Source organism: Hypanus sabinus, chromosome 18 (assembly GCF_030144855.1).
Source record: "Hypanus sabinus isolate sHypSab1 chromosome 18, sHypSab1.hap1, whole genome shotgun sequence".
Classification (NCBI taxonomy): Eukaryota; Metazoa; Chordata; class Chondrichthyes; order Myliobatiformes; family Dasyatidae; genus Hypanus; species Hypanus sabinus.
Window position 1 is genome coordinate 9,124,353 of NC_082723.1, and position 12,629 is coordinate 9,136,981.

Here is a 12,629-nt window from a genome sequence, read left to right on the forward strand (position 1 = left end):
AATTCGGACCAAGACAAAGGAACTTCATCCGAACAATTCCTCCGATTTTAAAGTCAGGTTAGTTGTCCGAAAAATATATCAGCGTTAACTAAAACTAAAATGGTAGAACTGAATACTGGGCAGCAACCACGCAAACAATAACAAGATGTAATGCCCTACCTGGAATGCCGACCGCTGCAAGGATCGGAGAATAGATGCGAGCTGCGCTGTGAAGAGTTACATATGACATTACAGTAAGATTCTACGAGAAGTTGTTCAAAGTCGTTCGAAAAGCTGCATGTACTGTCAAAGTGCTCATCCAGTTTTTATATAATATAAGGGAGATCTACTGGGATTATATGTCTTTTTTTTTTTTTCTTTTTTTTTCTTTTAAAAAATCATGGAACGCTTCACGAATTTGCGTGCCATCCTTGCGCAGGGGCCATGCTAATCTTCTCTGTATCGTTCCAATTTTAGTATATGTGCTGCCGAAGCGAGCACGGATTATATGTCTTGTAGGGAATTATATCCTCGTTGAAGACGGAGGAAGTTACGAAAGAAGAGTGCTGAAGGTGTGTTAGGTAACAACATAAAGAACTTTTTTTTTCATCCAGCTATAAGAAGAATGTCGAAACCACAGAGAATGAGCAGAGGAGATTTACAAAGATTTTACCTGGATTAGGGAGCATGCCTGAAGAGAATAGGTGAATGAACGTGGACTTTTTTCAGTGGAGCGGCTGAGGAAGAGCGGTGATCTGATCGAGGTGTATGGAATAGTGATCATGTGGATAGCCAGATGCTTTTTCCTAGCACTGAATTGGCTAGCACGAGACGGCACAGTTTTAAGGTGCTTGGCAGTAGGAACTGAGGAGATGTCATCGGTATTTTTTTTTCCACAGTGTTGGTGATTGGGCCGCCGGCAATGGTGGTGGAGGCTGATACGGTAGGGTGTTTTAAGAGATTCCTGGACAGGTACATGGAGCTTAGAACAATTGAGAGTTATAAGTAACTCCAGGTAATTTCCAAGGTAAGGACATGTTCGGCACAGCATTGTAGGACGCAGACTCTGTATTGTGCTGTAGGTTTTCAATGTTTCTATGACGCTGGAGGAAGGTAAATTCTCCAGAAAATGAGACGTGGATATCAAGAAATATTCATCCAGTGATATTTATTTCAGGGTGATAATATCGTTTTGTCGATCAAAGGTCAGGCAAATGGTTGCAAAATCCAACAATGAAAACGGCAAAATAATGATAATTATTATCTTAATTCAATGTGAATGCAGGAAACTGCACGAAATTTTAAGCTTGTGAGGATGGTATATTTGGATGTTCAATTGGAGTTGTCTAAGGACACATGTCTATTTACTTGCCAGAACACGTTGTTCTGCCAACCAAGCTACAAAATTCCAGATGGCGTCTCTCCTGTCATTCTCATCCTGAAAATGTGATTTTGTACTGTTCCATTAAAAATCTCAAACATTTATTGAATATCATTAACTCCAACTAACGGCCTAGTGTATATCGTGGGTTTCCCATCTTCAGGAACACATATACAGTAACATCATATTAAGAATGATATGTCACATCTGGAATATTCCAGTTAGCGAACGATTTCCTTCCCATGTTGGGAAACCGTGTACGAGGCAAGTTACAACAAAGGTTTGCCACTGCGTTTGGCCGGGTGAGTTTTTCTTTAAGAGATCAACAAATCTCTTAACCCAGCAAAGGTGGAGAGCGTGGAAGCGTGTGGGCTGGATTCAAATCGGGACGTTTTGACCCGAAGTCCAGCACTGATGCCACTACGCCACCAGCGGGCTAAATGTTTATAACATTTTAGAATGAATGTCTTGGAGATTCTATTTTGTCACGAAACTTAAGCTGCTAATTTAAGACATATTAATAAATAATAACTTTCATAGCATGTACAACGTGTACTAAATACGTATCAAATCTGATCTTTGTCAGAGCACAATGAATCTCTGTTAATGACAGGGAATGTTTTTAAGCGGTTAAAATTTAATATATGTATATGTGTTCCTGAAGGTGGAATGACAGTAACTGTATTCACCGGAGAGACACCATTTGAAATTTTGTAGCAGAGTTGGCAGAACAACACTTTCTAGCAAGTATCCTAGCAAGTGTCTAGCAAGTGTCCTGAGATAACTCCAAGTGAAAATCCTGATCAACCATCCTCACACGCTTGAAATTTGGTGCAGGTTCCTACATTCTCATATAATTCCGGTCGTAATTATCATTATTTTTCAGATTTCCTTGTTTGTTTTTGCACAATATACATTTACTTCATATTACACGCTTAAAAAAAACCTCCCTGTCATTAACAAGGAGTCATTGGGCTCTGCTAAAGATCAGATGTGATACTTATTTAGTGCACGATGTACATGAAAGTGGCGAGAGAGAATCAATAGGAAGCGGAGGGACCACTTCGACCAACTAAGTGAGTATTTTTTATGGAAAGAGGTCCCGAGGAAGTGTTTGAAGTATACACGTTCGCAACATTTAAAATGTAATTAGGCAGACTATAGATAGGAAGGCTTTAACGGGATAAAGTCCAAAGCGAAGCAAATGAGGATGTCTTAGTTGGTAGTATCCGCTTGGGTCGCCGTTTCGGCATCTGTTCACTAAGAATGTTTACGTTAGGAATTGGAACATTAATACCTTCTGCGATTCTGTACCTGAGTTGTGCTTTATTTCGGATTTCGTGCACTTGCTGTAATTGAATTTCCGTCATCGTTCAGGAGGGCAAATTAAGCAAAATCAAGATGTTTACAACTATTTTGCTTGACAATATTTACAAGGTCAGGTCGAAGTACGGGACAGATGCGTTTGGATAAAACCTCTCCTCTCACACTGCATCTTTGCGCCCAAGGAAGCAGCATCAGGATCCATTCTCCGGAACATTTTGTACAACTGCAGTGTGCGGTCATGTATGGGTTCTGTCGTGAAGAAAATATTTTAAAATCCATTAACTTTTCCTTTCTGATTCAACAGCTGCATGAATTAACTCACTATGGAAGTGTTGAACTCCGTAAAGTGCAAGTTTCTCAGGATGGCATGAAATTTACTCATTATCACAAAAATAAATCAGGGAAAGATAGATTGTAAAGAATACCTTTCGGACATTCCGTGATCTGACTAATTGAATACTGGAGGGGAATCACTTGCAAGCAGCTAAACGCGCCAAAACACATTTGTGCTAACGCCAGTATGCGTTCCTGCCAGAGGCTTTTGTTACCCATTTTTAGACATAATAGGTAAACACGAATGTGATCATTGACAAATTTCCTCTTTCCTTTAAAAGATCGTATTAGAAAAAAATAACATATTGCGTTCTTCCTTTAATTACAATTTTCCTCTGCGTGATCCCATCTGTAATTTCCGCTTTCATACATGTTCTGAGATGCCTTGTGTGTCATTCAAAAATATCTATTTATCTAATATCAAGAGCATTTATCCTTACAGATTTCGCTCTGCTACTGTTCAAATCAAGGGATAAGATTTCATGTCACTTTATGGAATATAATGAACGTCATTTCAAAAGAGGCTGTAATATAACCGGAAAGATATCTTCTTTATTTAACACGATTGCCGTTTAATCTGTCAGGTAATGGAGAGGAGGTCTGAGCCAAAATCACACCAGCAGAGCGGATTCAGCGTGGAACAATAACTTCCATAACAGATCACAAAATAATACAACACCGGAATAATATAACACCGGAAGCCACAGCAAAGTTAAAAGCCTTTTGCAACAAGGTAAACGCATGCAGGTCGAGTAAAAGCCAAATAACACTGGCTGAAGCGGATTGGTCTGATGAGTGAACAAAGATTGTGGTTGAGATGGGTCCGTTAGAACTTATTCATGAATAATTGATCCAAGATGCTGTACGAAAGAAGACTTTGATTACAAAAGGCTCATTAATCATTTACTTACCAACAGCAAAAAATGTGACGAACCTTACAACAGAAAGTCAAACGCTGATATCCTTGGAGAACATTCCTTCTCTGATGTATTTCAAACTCTGACAATAATTTGGAATATTTCATGGGGTTTTAAAATTAATCAGCGTGTCATATTCTGAACATAATTTGTCGCGTTTCGGCGTCTAAAAGATATCTTTGGTATTTTTGTGCATTTGTTTTAATATTTCCTTGTAAAGGATGAAGTTTAGGCCAGAACATCGCAAAAAAGAATTGCGGAATTACCTGAATTTGAATTCTCGTGACCTGGACATTGTGAGCAGAAAACAATACATAATATTACTCTTCACTCTTTCGGGCACCGTCATGTTACTTAATCTGACAGCATCTGAGAAACATTTTATCCCCTTCTTCTCCAGGAATTCAGATCGCGACCATTATTCCCCCGCAGATCTCATTGAACAAATTGGGAACATGCTCAAGCACAGCATTTCCTTTGTAAATCTCGTTATTTCAGCGTTTACCCACATTAAATTCAGAGAAGAGCCAAATACCATGATAATGTTTCCATGCACGATTATTCTGACATTGACCATGAAAAATGTAATTCACACCAGGTCGTCGTGTCTTTTGTAGTGTTCGGTTCCATTTCATGCTCTCTGTTGCAGCTTGCACCATTCCATTAGGAATCCGGATTGTTATTGAGACAAGAGGAGAGACATCGAAACTAGGTGATTAATTGCACAATCTATGTATTGCATCGAGTGATTATTCTGAGTTTAATGTAACAGGAAAAAAATCAAAAGCAAAATCGAAGGGAAATGAGCGTCAAATGCTTGTTCTTCGCAGACAGCCATGGTAACAAAATCGTACGCCAAAGGATGAGAGGCAGAACAAAATTTAGAAACCTGAACGCATCCCACTATTCGCCCCTCACACGCTCAAGCTGAACTCTCCACAAGTCGGTAAGAGCGTAACAGACATTTAGCACAATGACTCAGGTTCCATAGCTGGCTGGATAGCGGACCAAACGTCCTGACTACATCTCGTGGCGTGGCACTGATCAAGTGTGAAATTCGTCAAATATCAACGGCCGACCGCTCACGGTTCCAGCTCACATTAATACGTGAATCTAAGGAAGACCATTGGCCCCAACGGCGAATGATTTACTGCATTTTCGGAAACAGCTATATTTCTATTTTTTACTTCTCCATTTTTACCATTTCAAGGTTCTTTTGAAGACCCTGAACTGGGGTTACAAGCTGACTTCAGTTCTTGGCGGAAATGGGATCCGCCCTCGTGGCCTCACCACTGGCCGCTTTTCGATAACAAGAGATGTGGCCTGGAAGAGTAGCGTGCATTCAGGGTTCCGGATTTTTGTGGCCCTGGAGGTGAAAGGTCGGTGCCGCCGTTGCCTGATGCGTCGCTGGAGACGCAAGATCATAGGTAGCGAGCTGGGTGCTGGCTGTATGCCTGGAAACCTAAGTCCTTTGGACACTTCTCGGAAGCAGCGACGTAAGACACTTTTCTGGAATGTTGATGTAGTAGTGTTAGGGGTACTGCAAGTTTGTGTCTTTCTTGATGCTTTGCTGCCGGCCTGAGTGCTCGGTGGTGGGTGACGATGCTTTTTTTGTCGTTTGGGGTGGTAACTTTGCTGTTGAATTGTAGAGCAGGGCTAGGGAGGGGGGTACTTCCAAGTTCTAACATTAATATTCTTTTGAGCACTTTTTTCTTTTCCTTGATGTCTGCGAAGGATTTCCAGATATATATTGTATACATTGCTCTGACATTAAATGTACCTGTTCAAACATATTGCTTCTAATCTGCAGTAAATTCAGATGCGTTCTTCTTTATCTTTCTCCGCAAAGGAAAACCTCAACAGAGCAAGCGATCCTTGAAGCCTTCAGTGGACAGCTTTGAAAGGAGCTACAGCTCTTTCCATATTTAAACAAAAGACGATGCTTCGTTCCAGCGTGATGACATGAATTTTCTTTCCAATTTTACCAACAAGTCCATAGTCTCTAATTATAACACTTTGCAAAAAAAAACAACAAACAAAAAAACCTTCTTCGGCTCTCCTGTCTGTATTCTTTCCGGTCAGCCATTATATTTGCATAAATTCGACCTTCCGGAATTCACAAAATATCACCAGGTTTTGGGGAAATATTTGTTTGATTAGATTCCAAGTTCTTCCAATTATGACTTATTACGGTACAGAAACAGGCATTTCACACAGATTTTCCTTGCTCTACAAGGTGCCTTCATGCAGAAATTTCAAATGATTGTCTTTTGCCTGTACTGCATGTTCCTGTCTAGATGTCTATTTACTTTCAATCTCAGTTTAGTGGTCTCCACCACATCTTCCGGTTCCGTAACATCACTATTGTCTCTGCAGACAGATTGTTCCTTCGGCCCACTTTAACACTTTGATTCTCACTTCAGAACTCTGGCCTTTAACTTGGACTCCCTTACTTTGAAGTATGTAATTTTCGATTTATCCTATCTTCTACCCACGGAAGGTTAGACACCGCTCCAGATTCACCCGCCAGCCCCAGTTACTACAGGGAAGATAGCCGCAGCCCACTGAATCTCTAATAAACCCCAGTCACGGCAACAACCCTTCGAATCTTGTCTAAACCGTCCGTAAGCTAATCGGTGCTCAGCCGGAGTGTTATGTAACGAGTACATGCGTTATGCTACTCGTATACCACTTGTTGTGGCAAGCTTTCTCGATGAGTTTCACGTCTGTACAAACATCGGCAGTTGAATTCAATTGCACTGTTCTGGCCGAGCTGCTTCTCTCTGTCAGACGGACCGGGTGTAGGTGCTTCAAGTGCTGCAAGTGCATGTCGCCTTGTCTTCCAGCTGTGGGTGATGTTTGCGATTCAATGAATATCCTTGTGGACTGTTGAGGAGCCCTGCTTACCGACGGTGAAATAACGCGAGAGTTTATCAGAGGATGGTATGAGCGGATTGTCATACACCCTTGGTATACGTGCATAACCGTTCTCCCTGATGCTCACCACTACCAGGGCGTTGGGTTCGCACAACTCAATCTCCGTCTACCTCGCCGTCCAGTCCATTTGCTTTCAATTTTCGATACCAATATAGAGAAATGTATTGTCGTGAGATTACTGATCAGTCACTGTGTTGACACTTGCTGCCGCGACTGTCCCACCATCACCATCCAACCACCCCCCTCCCCGGCACAAGGTTACTGGATCACACATTATGTATTCGCTCATACTCCATATCTTAAAATTAAAGAACGTTTTTACCCAATTCCACCAGCATGTCACCCTTGTGATAATGCGACCCTCAACATGGTCCATGTTTATATGAAAAAAAGCGGTACTTGCAAGGCCACCCAATATACTCATCTCTGCCTATCTGACTTCTCCATAATGTTAATCGCAATATACCGGGCGCTGCTGGAAGTGGAGAAATCAGTCACGAGGATCATGACTGTATGGCCTAATGAGGTAATCAGTATTCCTCAGGATTGTGTTGCACGGACTAACTAGCACAAGCACAAGAAGGCCGACACAGGCAGTAAAGGTACAGACCTAGTGCAATATGCCTTACCTGTCACCCACTGCATCAGTAAATTTACCGACGGCATTGCTACCCCAAACATGGCCATCGTATGTCCGAAGCAGAAACTCTGGCTGAACGCAGAGTTACGCTTACTCTCAAAACCTTGGATGCTGTCTTGAAGCCTAACTACAAAAAAAGAGCAGCAACAACAACAACAACAAATCTCTCAGAACAGCCAGGAAAAAAGAGAGCTCATCACAGGCAAAAAAATAATGTCCCGGCATATATAAAAATAAACTCTAGCACAGCATTCTGGTAACGGTATATAACTAGACATTATGGACATTTTTGTGTTCGAGGAAATATGGCGCTAATGCTATACTATGGCTGTATCCTTAAAATACGATATCATTTATTGTCGAAATGTCTTCCTTGCAGTGTCGGGCCAGCTGTGGTAATGATCTATGCCCTTTCAGTATGGCGCCGACCAATCCTTGATCTGGTGCCAGAAGTTTTGAATGTTTGTGTCAACACAATACTGGGATGGTGTTGTAACAGCCTGTGCCGTTACCATATCATGATATTATGTTTATTAGATGCAGGTACAACTCAAAAATGAGATTGTACAGATCTGAGTCCTCAGCAATATGATTTGAAAATTTCGGTCTTTGCCTTTATGAAAGATATTATTTCGATATATTCACAGACAAAACATGCAGACATGAAATAATAACTTGCTCCGAACTGTTCAGAAATTCACAAACTCAGAATCCTTTCCTGAATATTACACGGTCAGGTGGAATTCTCCTCAGTGTGGAGATGTCCGGAGGCATGGATGTAAGAAGTTGAAAAAAAACGCTGTGATAAAGATCTCGATAATTACCCATGAGACAATTAGAGGCAAGCAAATTGAAAGAAGCCGGAGCAAAAGGATGCTTAATTAAGAAATGGGTAGGATTGCAGCATCAAACTAAATTTCAGCGGGACTAATTAGATGAAACAATTATCTTTGACCCGTATTTTTCGTGATTTTAATAAATGAACTGGATGAGAAACTGGAAGGATGGGTTAGTAAGTTTGCTGAATACGCAGAGTTTGGAGGTGTTGTGGATTGTGTAGAGGGTTGTCAGCGGTTACAGCGGGACATTGATAGCATGCAAAACTGTGCTAAAAAGTAGCAGCTGGAGTTCAACTCAGATAAGTGTGAAATGGTTCATTGTGGTAGGTCAAATATAATGCCAGATTATAGTATTAAAGGTAAGAGTCTTTGAAGTGTGGAGGATCAGAGGGATCTTGGGATCCGAGTCCTAGGGATGCTATAAACCATCCACGCAGGTTGACTCTGTGGTTAAGAAGGAGTATGGTGTTTTTGCCTTCAACAATCGCGCAATATAATTTTGGAGTCAAGAGGTAATTTTGCAGCTATATAGGACCTTGGTCAGACCCCACCTGGTATACTGTGCTCTGTTCTGGTCGCCTCACTATAGTAGAGATGTGGAAGCCACAGAAAGGGGGCAGAGGATATTTAAAATGATGTTGCTTGTATTGGTGAGCATGCCTTATGAGAATAGGTTGAGTGAGGAGATGTGACCTGATAGAGGAGCACAAAATAATGAGAGGCATTGAGAGCGAAGGACCAAACAAGGCACAGAAGCCGTCACGGTTAACTTCTGCAGCCGGGGAAGTCTCCAATCTTCACGTTCTTTCCTGTCATTGGATCATAGATTTTGAGGCTGAGAGTGTGCAACTGCCCCGCTGCAACAGCTTATTTCACAGTGAGATTATCCTGCTTTTACTATTCTCCTATTTCACTATGAGATTATACAAGTTACGCCATTGTCGGAAACGACGGACAATCAACAACACTAAGCAATAATTAAATATGAATTAGAAATAAAACGAAAAAAACCTAATGAACTAGGACAGAACGCATTGTTATGCCCCCAGGACTTCACCTTCCACGGTGTTCACGATCAATTCAAGTATACATCTGTTTTCAGTTATAACTCTGCATACTCGATAGAAATTGTCACAGCTACTATTTCAAAGAAAGACATTTTCAGTTTACCGCCAGTGTCCGCATAGGAATAGATAGATATCTGCATAAATAGACAGATGTATATATAAACAGATTGAGAAGGATTACATTTATGAGACAGATAATTTGATTCCCTTTCTGGGCTGTGAGGAGACAAGTGATGTTATTTCCGTCCTTGCAATGAATAGGACTGTCAGAGCTCTGCAGGTGTATCACGGACAACACTGGTGTTATCAGTGCTTACTCTGACATGCCACCAACAACACAGATAATGTGTCCGCTTGTCCAGTTCCATCAGTACCGTAATGTTATAATCACTGCTCATCCGGTCCCCTGATCTCTGAATACAGAGAATAGAACTGCTTTTCAAGTCATAAGACCATAAGACAAAGGAGCTGAAGAAGACCATTCGGCCGATTGATTCTGCTCCGCCAATTGGTCATGAGCTGATCCAGTCTCCCCTTTAGTCCCATTTCCCCGCCTTCTCACCACAACCTTTGATGCCCTGGCTACTCAGATACCTGTCAAACTATGCATAAAATACACCCAATGACCCGGCCTCCACTGCCGCTCGTGGCCACGAATTCCACAGATTCACAACCCTCTGGATGAAAAAAAACTTTCTTCTCATCTCTGTCCTGTATGGGTGCCCTTCAATCCTTAATTCATGCCCTCTCGTACAGGAATCCCCCACCACGGGAAACCACTTTTCCACATCCAATCTGTCCATGCCTTTCAACATTTGAAATGTTTCTATGAAGTTTCTAAATGCTTCTATGTTTCTATAACTCCCCTCATTCTTCTAACCTCCAAGCAGTACAGTCCAAGAGCAGTCAAACGTTCCTCATATGTTAACCCTCTCATTCCCGGAATATTTCTAGTGAATCTTCTCTGAACCCTCTCCATTGTCAGCACATTCTTTCTTAAATAAGGAGCCCCAAACTGCACACTGTATTACAAGTGTATTCCAAGCCTTATAGAGCTTCAACATCACATCCCTGCTCCTATACACTTTTCCTCTAGAAATGGGTGCTAACATTGCATTCGCCTTCTTCAGCACCGAATCAACCTGGAGTTTAACGTTAAGGATATCCTGTACGAGGATCTCAGAACATTGAATTCTCTCCACGTTGAAATAATAGTCTACCCGATTATTTCTTCTGCCAAAGAACATGACCGCATACTTTCCGACATTGCAAATCATTTGCCACTTCTTTGCCCATTCCCCCGATCTATTCAAGTCTCCCTGCAGACTCACTGTTTCCTCAGCACTACCGGACCCACCACCTATCTTTGCATCATCTTTAAACTTAGCCACAAAGCCAACTATTCAATAGTCCAAATCGTTGATTACAACGTAAAATCATGCGGCTCCAATCAGGACCTCTGGGGAACACCACTGGTAACCGACAGCAAACCAGAATGGGATCCCTTTATTCTCCCTTTCTGCTTCCTGTCAATCAGCCAACGCTCTATCCACGTCTGTAACGTTCCCGTAATTCCATGGGCTCTTATCTTGCTTAGCAGCCTCATGTGTGGTTCCTTGTCAGAGGCCTTCTGAAAATCCAGATACACAACATCCACTGCATCTATCTTGTCTAGCCTCCTTGTAATTTTCCTTTAAGAAAACCGTGCTGAGTTCTGCCTATCTTGCCATATGTCTCCAGATACTCCGTAACCTCATCCTTGTCAATCGATTCCAACAACTTCGCACTCGCCGATGTCAAGCTAACAGCTCTATAATTTCCCTTTTGCTTCCTTGCCTCCTTCTTAAATAGCGGGGCGACATTTGCAATCTTCCAGACCACTGTACCAGGCGAAAATCTATCGTATTCTGAAAGATCATTGCTAATGTCTCCACAATCTCCACAGCTACTTCCTTCAGAACACGAGGTTGCATTCCATCTGTTTATCTACCCTTAGACTATTCAGCTTCCTGAGAACTAACCCTGTCGTAATTGTGACTAAACGTATTTCTCTTCCCTGACACCCTTGCGTGTCCAGTATATTGTTGGTGTCTTCCTCAATGAAGACTGATGCAAAATACTCGTTCAGTTCCTCCGCCATCGCCTTATCTGCCATTACAATTTCTCCAGTATCATCTTCTATCGGTCCTAATTCTACTCTCACCTGTCTTTTACTCCTTATATATTTGAAAAAAAATCTTTTTGCATCCACTTTGATATTATTTGCTAGCTTCCTTTAGTATCCCATCTTTTCCTTCTAAATGATCTTCTTAGTTTCATTTTGTAAGCTTTTAAAAACTTCCCAATCCTCTGTCTTCCCACTATTTTTTGCTTCCTTGCATGCCCTCACCTTTGCTCTTACATTGGCTTTGACTTCTTTTGATAGCCAGGATTGCATCTTTTTCCCTTTGGAAAATGTATTCATTTTGGAATATATCTGTCTTGTACCATCCTCACTTCTCGCATAAACTCCAGCCACTGCTGCTCTGCCTTCAGTCCCGCTAGTGTCCATTTCCAGTGAACCTTGGCCAGTTCCTCTCTCATGCCACTGTAATTTCCTTTACTCGACAAACAGAATTGACGACAAACAGAATTTCGACTTCTCTTTCTCAAATCTCACAGTGAACTCAATCATGTTGTGATCACTGCCTCCTCGGGGTTCGTTCACATCCATCCCTCTAATCACCTTTGGTTCATTACACAATACACCATTCGGTACAGCCGATCCCCTAGTGGGCTCAACAATAAGCTGTTCTAAAAAAAAAACATCTCGTAGACAATCTACAAATTCTCTCTCTTGAGATCCAGTGCCGACCTGATTTTCCCAATCAGCTCAAATGTTAAAATCCCCCACAATTATCATAACACTGCCTTTCTAGCAAGCCTTTTCTATTTCATGTTGTAATTTGTAGTTCACATCACTGCAGCTGTTTGCAGGCCTGTAGATAACTGCCATCAGGGTCATTTTACCCCTGCGATTTCTTAGCTCATACCATAAAACTTCTGTTCCTTCCGATCCAATGTGTAAACTTTCTAATGATTTAATATAATTTCTTATCGTTAAAGCCATGCCAACCACTCTACCAACCTGCCTATCCTCCCGATACACCGTGTATCCTTGGACGTTTAGCTCCCAGAGACATGCATCCTTTAGCCACGTCTCAGTGATGG

At 41.6% G+C, this 12,629-nt stretch overlaps 1 non-coding gene across 1 annotated transcript; it reads right to left on the reverse strand.

The window, feature by feature from the left end:
• Positions 1 to 373: 373 nt before the first annotated feature.
• On the reverse strand, positions 374 to 480 carry LOC132377546 (U6 spliceosomal RNA). The gene has a single exon (XR_009506685.1). It is a non-coding gene; the product is annotated as a U6 spliceosomal RNA (small nuclear RNA).
• Between the last annotated feature and the right edge of the window lie 12,149 nt (positions 481 to 12,629).